Source organism: Petaurus breviceps, unplaced genomic scaffold (genome assembly GCF_028583685.1).
Source record: "Petaurus breviceps papuanus isolate PSGF00001 unplaced genomic scaffold, PetGlider_PUasm1.0 98, whole genome shotgun sequence".
Taxonomy (NCBI): domain Eukaryota; kingdom Metazoa; phylum Chordata; class Mammalia; order Diprotodontia; family Petauridae; genus Petaurus; species Petaurus breviceps.
The window spans coordinates 255248-263453 of NW_027187460.1; positions in this window are offsets into that span (position 1 = coordinate 255248).

Genomic DNA, 8206 nt, shown 5'->3' on the forward strand with positions numbered 1-8206 from the left:
AGCCCAGTGGTCAAGTGACTGAGGGGCGACATGACCAGGCAAAGGAAACAAAGCAGACAGAAGATTCCAACATTAGACTCCTATTTTGGGGACAAAAAGGAGCAAAGCATGCAACAGGAGGAAGACAGTGAAGTCAGAACTCCTGCACCAAAAGCTTCAAAGGAAAATACAAGCTGGTTACAGGCCATAGAGGGCCTTAAGAAGCAGATAAGATAAGTGGAGGAAAAATTGGGAAGAGAAATGAGAACAATGCAAGAAAATTATGAAATGAGAGTCAACAGCCTGACTGAGGAAAATAACACCTTAAAAAATAGACTAACTCAACTGGCAAAAGAGGCTCAAAAAGGCAATGAGGAGAAGAATGCCTTAAAAAGCTGAATATGCCAGATGGAAAAAGAATCTCAAAAGCTCAATGAGGAGAATCATATATGATTGGAGAATTAGATTGGAGCAAATGGAAGTTAGTGACTTTATGAGAAATCAAGATGCTGTTAAATAGATCCAAATAAATGAAAGAATAGAAGGCAATGTGAAATATCTCATAGGAAAAACCACTGACCTGGAAAATAGATCCAGGAGAGATAATTTAAAAATTATTGGATTACCTGAAAGCCATGATCAAAGTAAGAGCCTAGAAATCATCCTCTAGGAAGTTCTCAAAGAAAACTGCTCTGATGTTTTAGAACCAGAAGGCAAAATAAAGTTTGAAAGAATCCACTGATCACCTCCTGAAAAAGATTCCAAAAAGAAAACTCCTAGGAATATTGTAGCCAGGTTCCAGAACTCCCAGATTAAGGAGAGAATATTACAAGCAGCCAGGAAGAAACAATTTGAATATTGTGGAAACACAATCAGGATAACCCAGGATCTGGCAGCTTCTACACTGAGGGATCGAAGGGCTTGGAATATGATATTGCAGAGGGCAAAGGAGCTGGGATTAAAACCAAGAATCACCTACCTAGGAAAACTGAGTATCATGTTTCAGGGGAAAACATGGTCATTCAGTGGAATAGAGGACTTTCAAGCATTCTTGCTGAAAAAACCAGAGTTGAATAGAAAATTTGACATTCAGATTACAAGAAGCAAGAGAAGCATGAGAAGGTAAACAGGGAAAAGAAATCATAAGGAACTTATTAAAGTTGAACTATTAACATTCCTACATGGAAAAACAATAATTGTAACTGATTAAACTTTTCTCAGTATGAAAATTGTTGAAGGGAATAGAAATATATATATATATGTCTATATATGAGGGTATATGGGCATATGAATACATATGTGAATGTGTGTATATATGTTTACAGGTATACATAGGTAGAGGGCACAGGACCAATTTAACAGGGAGGGATGATACTTAACAAGTGAAATTAAGAGGTGAGAGAGGAATATAATGAGAGGATATGGGGAGAGACAGAATGGGGTAAACTATCTCATATAGAAGAAGCAAGGGAAAATGGTTTCAATGGAGGGGAAGAATAGGAAGGCAAAATGGAATGGGTCAACCTTATTCTCATTGAATTTGGCTTGGGGAGGGAATGAAATACACACTAAATAGGGTATCTAACCCTACTGGAGAGTAGGGGGGAAGGGGATGAGAGGGGGCATAATAGAAGGGAGGGCAGGCTGGGGGGAAGGAAGTTGGAAGCACCCACTTTTGAAAAGGGATGGGATCAAAGTAGAGAATAGAACAAGTGGGAGGTGGGATAGGAGGGAGGGAAATATAGTCAGTCTTTTACAATATATCTACTATATTATTGTTTTGCATTAGCTACACATGTACAATCTATTCTGAACTGCTTATCTTCCCAGTAAGGGTGGGTGACAAGGGAGGAAGGAAATGAATCTGGAATTCAAAGTTTTAAAATCAAATGTTTAAATATATATACTAATATTAATACTATTTTACATGTAATTGGGAAATAAGATATATAGGCACTGGGGCATAGAGATCCACCATGCCCTACTGGAAAAGTCGAAAGGGGTATGGGAGAAAATATGGAAGAGAGCAGATTGGAGGAGGGGATATCCTGTGGGACTGCTATTTTGGGGCAGTGGGTAGGGGAAAAACGGGGAGAAAATTTGTATCTCAAAATCTGGCAGAAATGAATGATGTAAATCAGCAGTTAATAAAGCATTTGAAAAATGGAAAAAAAGAGATTCATTTTAAAACTTTGAGTTCCAAATTCTTTCCCTTCCTCTCTCCCCACTGCCCTTTATTGAGAAGGCAAGCAATTCGATATAGATTATACATGCATAGTCATGCAAAACATATCCATAATAGTCACGTTGTAAGAGAAAACAAACAAGGGAAAAAAAAACCTCAAGAAAAATAAAGTTAAAAAAGTATGCTTCAATCTATATTCAGACAGCACCTGTTCTTTCTCTGCATTTCTCATAGCATTTTTTTTTCATCTTAAGTCCTTCATAGATGTCTTGGATCATTGTGTTACTGTGAATAGCTAATTTATTCATAGCTGATCATCTTACAATATTGCTGTTACTTTGTACACAGTACATTTCACTTTGCATCAGATCATGCAAATCTTTCCAGGATTTTTCTGAGAGCATCCTGCTCATCATTTCTTGTAGCACAATAGTATTCCATCAAAATCATATACCACAATTTGTTCAGCCATTCCTTGATTGATGGGCATCCCCTCAATTTCTAATTCTTTACCCCCAGAAAAGTGCTGCTATAGATATTTTTGTAAAAATGGTTGCTTTTCTTTTCTTAAATCTTTGGGATACAGACCTATTTCACTGTCACAGTCTTTCAGCCTATTCACCTGAGCTTGCGCTGGCTTTCCTGGTGGACCTCTCAGTGCTGTGGCTTCTGAATGTTTTTTTATTCAGTTCTGGGCTTGATGAAAAAGTTTACTGCCTGTTTTTGTCAATTTGTTTTGCTCATTTTTCAATCTGGTGCATTTTAAAATCATTACAGAGTTTATGTGGGAGAGGTAGGCTCCTCTGTGGTCTTCACATCTCCATCTTAATTAGAACTCTCTGCCTTATCTCCATCATCTGTTAAAATCATCTGTCTCAAGCAGTGGTCCTATTACTGCTTTGATATTTCCCACAATATAGCTAAAAAAGAAAATAAATCAAAACCATGACCTCCTGGGCTGTCCCTGTATCTCTGTATAAAACCCATTCTGGGTAGGTCTTGACTTAATCCTTGGTATAGTGGAGGTATTTTCTAGGATCAACTTTTTTAGTTATGCTTTATAGTACTCTCAGCATCTATTGATGTCTTACTACTTTCTAATTTGGGGGGAGGTGGATTGTAATAAAACAATATTCCTTTTTTTTTTTTGCCTTTTGGAAGTGGGAAGGCAGGGCAAAAGTGATTTGCCCAAGGTCACACAGATAGTAAGTGTGTCAAGTGTCCAAGGTCGGATTTGAACTCAGGTCCTCCTGACTGCAGGCTGGTGCTCTATTCACTGTGACACCTAGCCACCCCTAGCAATAATACTTCTTAAAACTTTACCTACAACAATATGTCTTAGGAAAGTGATGGATCATGTGATAGCACTGAGGAGACAAATTTCTGTTGTTATAGTGATAATAATAATGTAATGTTTAAAAACAAGTTCAATCAACATAGTTTCTGGGTAATTAATAATTTTATTAATAATGGAAGAATTTTATGAATAAAAGGGCCAGTGACACTCTTGAATGCCAAAGACCCCTCTTGGATCCTAATCAATGCTCTTGGAAGGGTGTATGGTCTGGAGGGTGACGATTGATTGGTTAACAAGTAATGAGAGAGAATGAATATTATAATAAGAGGTGGGTTTATTCTTGGGGTATGTGATGCTGAGCATCCAAATCTTGGTCAAAGAGATTTACCAATTTCCATATCACCAGTCCACAAGGGAGGATCCTCATTTCCCCCTGATCTGCTTGAGTAAATACAATGAACAGGAATCTACCCATTTACCTAAACTTAGAATTTCTTAATATCTTTGATTAGAACTTAGTCATCCTGGTTGGGTAAATCTCTGCCCAAGATTTCCCACACTAACTGAATTCTGGGTGAGGAAGTAGAAAAGGGGGGAAACTTTGGTCCTAATCCAGTAATTGGTAACTAATATATGAAAGAAATAATTATTTCTCTCAATAATAATAGTTAGCATTTATATAGTACTTGCTATGAGTCAAGCATTGTGCTAAGCACTTTTACAATTATTATCGCATTTTATCCTCATAACAATCCTGGGAGGCAGTTGCTATTTTTTATTTTGTGCTTTTTGGAGGGCAGTTGGGGTTAAGTGACTTGACCAAGATCTCATGGCTAGTAAGTATTAAGTGTCTGAGGCCAAACTTGAACTCAGGTCCTCCTGATTCCAGGGCCGGTGCTCTATTCACTGCACCACCTATCTGCTCTGCTATTATTATTTTTTACATTTGCAGAAACTGAGGCAAACAGAGATTGAGTGCCTTCTCCCAAGGCAGCTCCCCATGAAGGCTATATTATGTCTTAAGATTGGGTCACCATCTCTTCCTGACTTGCAGGAGTTTAGGATGTGATAACCAAGCAGTGACTAGACATAGATGCATGCAAGGGATCAAGGATATTTAAACATGGATGTACGTAAGTGAACAAGGCCATTAAAACATACGGATGTACTGTTGTACCCAACCCTGAGTCACCTTCCATCTTGTTTCAGTCCCCACCATTTTGTGCTCCCTTCTTCACGGAAGTAAAGTCTTGCCACAGGGAAGCCCACGCCTGCACTGAGGATAAACACCCAAGGCATATTTCTGGGAAACTGCCCAAGGCACAGTCACCCACCCTGTTCTGGGAAATTGAAACCTAACCATATTCCATAAAAGGTCTTAAACTGAGTATTAACTAGATGCATTCCTCTCCTTCTGTAACTTCCTGCTTTTTTTTTTTTTTAAGCAATTGGGGTTCTTGCTCAAGGTTACACGGCCAGGTGTTTCTGGGTGGGTGCTAAGTGTCTGAGCCCGGGATTCGATCTCCAGGTCTTCACAACACTGGAGCCGGTGCTCTTACTCGCTGTGCTACCTGGCCACCCCAACTTCCTGCTTTTGTATAGATCTGGCCATTACTTTGTGGTTTTTGTCTTTAAATACTTTGGCTCTACCCCTGTTTGGGGCTGTCTTATTTGAACTACACTCTGGATAGCTGGGCCCTTATTAAATCCACATTAAATTCATACCCAGATCTCACCTTGCTTCATTTTTGGCACAACAGTACATAAATGAACAAGGACATTAAACATTCTCTCCTGGGAACCTAAAAGATAATTGCGTTGCATTCACTATATAAATCCTGCTCTCTGATCAATAAATGGGAACTGCTATGACAGATTCTGCCTGGCTCATGTCCAATCATTCCACACTCTTTGGTTTGGTCCATGCCATTTTGATGCAGGCATCAATGGGGCTGTGAACAAGGACTTGAGAAAAGTATCAGATAGAGGAGTAGCCTCCTGAACCTCCAGAGAACATAACAAAAGGTAGGAGGCAAAAGTCAGATTTTCTCTTAAGTTAAAAACTTACAGAGGATAACTCACCAGGCTAACTTGAGTATGTGATAAGGATTAGTAGAAAATGTAAACAAGCAAAGATGAGCCTAGTCTTGGAAAAAAGCTTTCAGGAAAAAATGAGACAGGTGCAAAGCAAAAGTAGAGGCTGAGAATGTTATCTAAGACTTTTAAAAAGAATAGTAAAAGAAGGAGGATTATTTATCACCAGTTGTCAACTACAAGAATTCTTGGAATGTGTAGAGAAGAAGGGGACAGTAGATTTGGTAACAGGGGATACAACAGGGAGACAGAAGAGTAAGAGAAGGAATTCCAGCATTTCCCCACTTCTGCCTTTTTTCTATGGAATGTATTAATGATATGTTTAACATCAGAAATGAAAGTGACAGGGGTGGCTTGAACCATTCCCTGTGATATGGCTGTCTTTGTTGGAAACAGATAAAAGGAAAATTTACCTAGACCCAGCATAATGTCTGATTTCTGCAAAGGATCTTTAACAATTTCTGTGTGCATTCTTCCTGTCATTTTTTGTCTGTTTTGTTTATGTGTCTCTGTGTGAGTGACTGTGAGTGAGTAATATAACACCCTGTAAGGTTTAAAATGCAGCTGGACTTGGGGACTTTCCTTGAAATGTTATGCATTCCACTCACCTGGAAGGGAGGGGGGTAAAAGGGAAAAAAGTATTTTATTATATGAGGGGGAAGGTAAGTTGAAGGTATGTAGGCAAAGTGTCAGGTCAGAATTAGAATGAAATACGGTACGTGTGGTTTTAAAGAGGCTTTAGTCAAAGTCCAACAGAAGGATGAGGAAAAGCAAGAAAGTTTAAGCATGTAGCAAAGAGAGGAACATGGGTAGAAGTTTTAGAAAGGTATAAACTATTTGCAGGAATAATGTGAATAGAGGCTTTGAGAGTAAAAGTTTGGAAATTTTGGGGAGTTAAAAGCTCTCACTTTCAAAGAAATTTTTTTTTTAAAGCAATCGGGGTTAAGTAACTTGCTCAAGGTTACACAGCCAGTTATTTCTGGGTGTGGTGCTAAGTATCTGAGCCCAGATTTGATCCCCAGGTCATCCCAACGCTGGGGCCGGTGCTCTTACTTGCTGAGCCACCTGGCCACCCCTCAAAGAAATTTTTCTCTGGACAGGAGCCATGTCTCCAGGAGAACAATTCTAAGAGACTTCGGTTGTATTAAAAGTTATATAGACTTAGTGACCTATTGTTCCTAGCCCTGCTTATCAACCAGTGTTGAGGGAAGCTCTGTTGGGGAAGAGACTCCAAGTCTCCAGCATTTTGCATTACCTGCTCTTTGTCATGTATCCCTACCTACAAATTGTCATGTTCTTGCTACTTTGGGGAGGAATTAAGGATGCAAGAGCTCAACCTCTTTTGCTGAGGTGGACCTATCTGAATTGTCTTAAAAGTTATCTATAAAAGCTGTTCCCACCTTGGAGCCATGGCTAGTCTTCAGTGATCAGCCTGTTCCCTTGTTACTTTGACATTGCTCAGGAGTGTCTGTCTCACCTCAGTCATTGTTGGTGATGGTTTCTGTGTCTGCATGAATCTGATGACATCAGCCATGTGAGAGTCATGTTATCAAGTCCTAGAACAGTCTCTTCAGAGACTGTAATTTTTCCAGCACTCTCGGGATTCACAACACCAATCTTTATCAGTCTCTGCTCCACCCTCAGGAGGAACTCAATAGGCTTTCTTCCCTGGGGGGGGTATCCATGGCCTTGGAGGCTATCTGTCTTAGTCTCCTGGATAAGGTGGGTGCTTGATGGGGTGCTTGGGATCTATGCTTGTAAAATCAATTTGTAACATCAGTAATGGTGGGGTGCTTGGGATCTATATTTGTAACATCAATTTGTAATACTGCTTTGTAACATCAGTCTGTAAAACCATACCCTCCCCAGTCTCAGAGCATTAACTCTGCCCCTTCTCCCCCCTCCCCTAGCTTCAGAGCAATGACTCTGCCCAGCAACAACTATCTCAGCTTGGAACAATAACAAACTATTCCTATGAATCCTTCACAAAAGTATCTATAAACCTACCAGCTTAGGCAACTATTATCTCCCCCTTGTGTGGTGTCCTGCTGCCCCCGTGAATCCTTAGGTGCCCTATCTCTAGGTTGACTCCTTGGCTGCCTCAATGAATCCTTCAGGACCCTATCTCTGGGTTAACTCCTTAGCTTATTGAGTCTCAGTTAGCCTTGGTTCCCAGACATCAATCTTGTCAAACATGACACTGATGGGTGGCAGACTGGGCACTTCTCCATCAGCCCTTGACCGGTAGGTGACTTAGTGAAGTTTCAAGCCTAAAACCACACCTCCAGGTAGCCCCTCCTTGGGTTTTTTCCCAGTGAATCATGGGCAATACACCTGGGCAGTTACATTAAAAATGCATGTTCCTTTAGACACTGGCCCCACCTTAACTCCTCCCTAATCCCCCCCTTAATCACCTAGTTAAGCATAATTGGCATGGGTTCTACTATGGATTACCCTATAAAAATCTTAATTCTACCCCTTTGAGGTTGCAGGTCTCATAAAGGACTCTTGCCTGCTGTACAGCCTAAGGACCCTTGCCCTGCTGTAAAGTGTAAAATAAACTTTTACAATTCTGACTCCAAGTTGGCTTGGGCTGAATTCTTTCAAGACTGAATCGAAGGTTTTCTGGTCTTAGATAAGATCAGAGATCC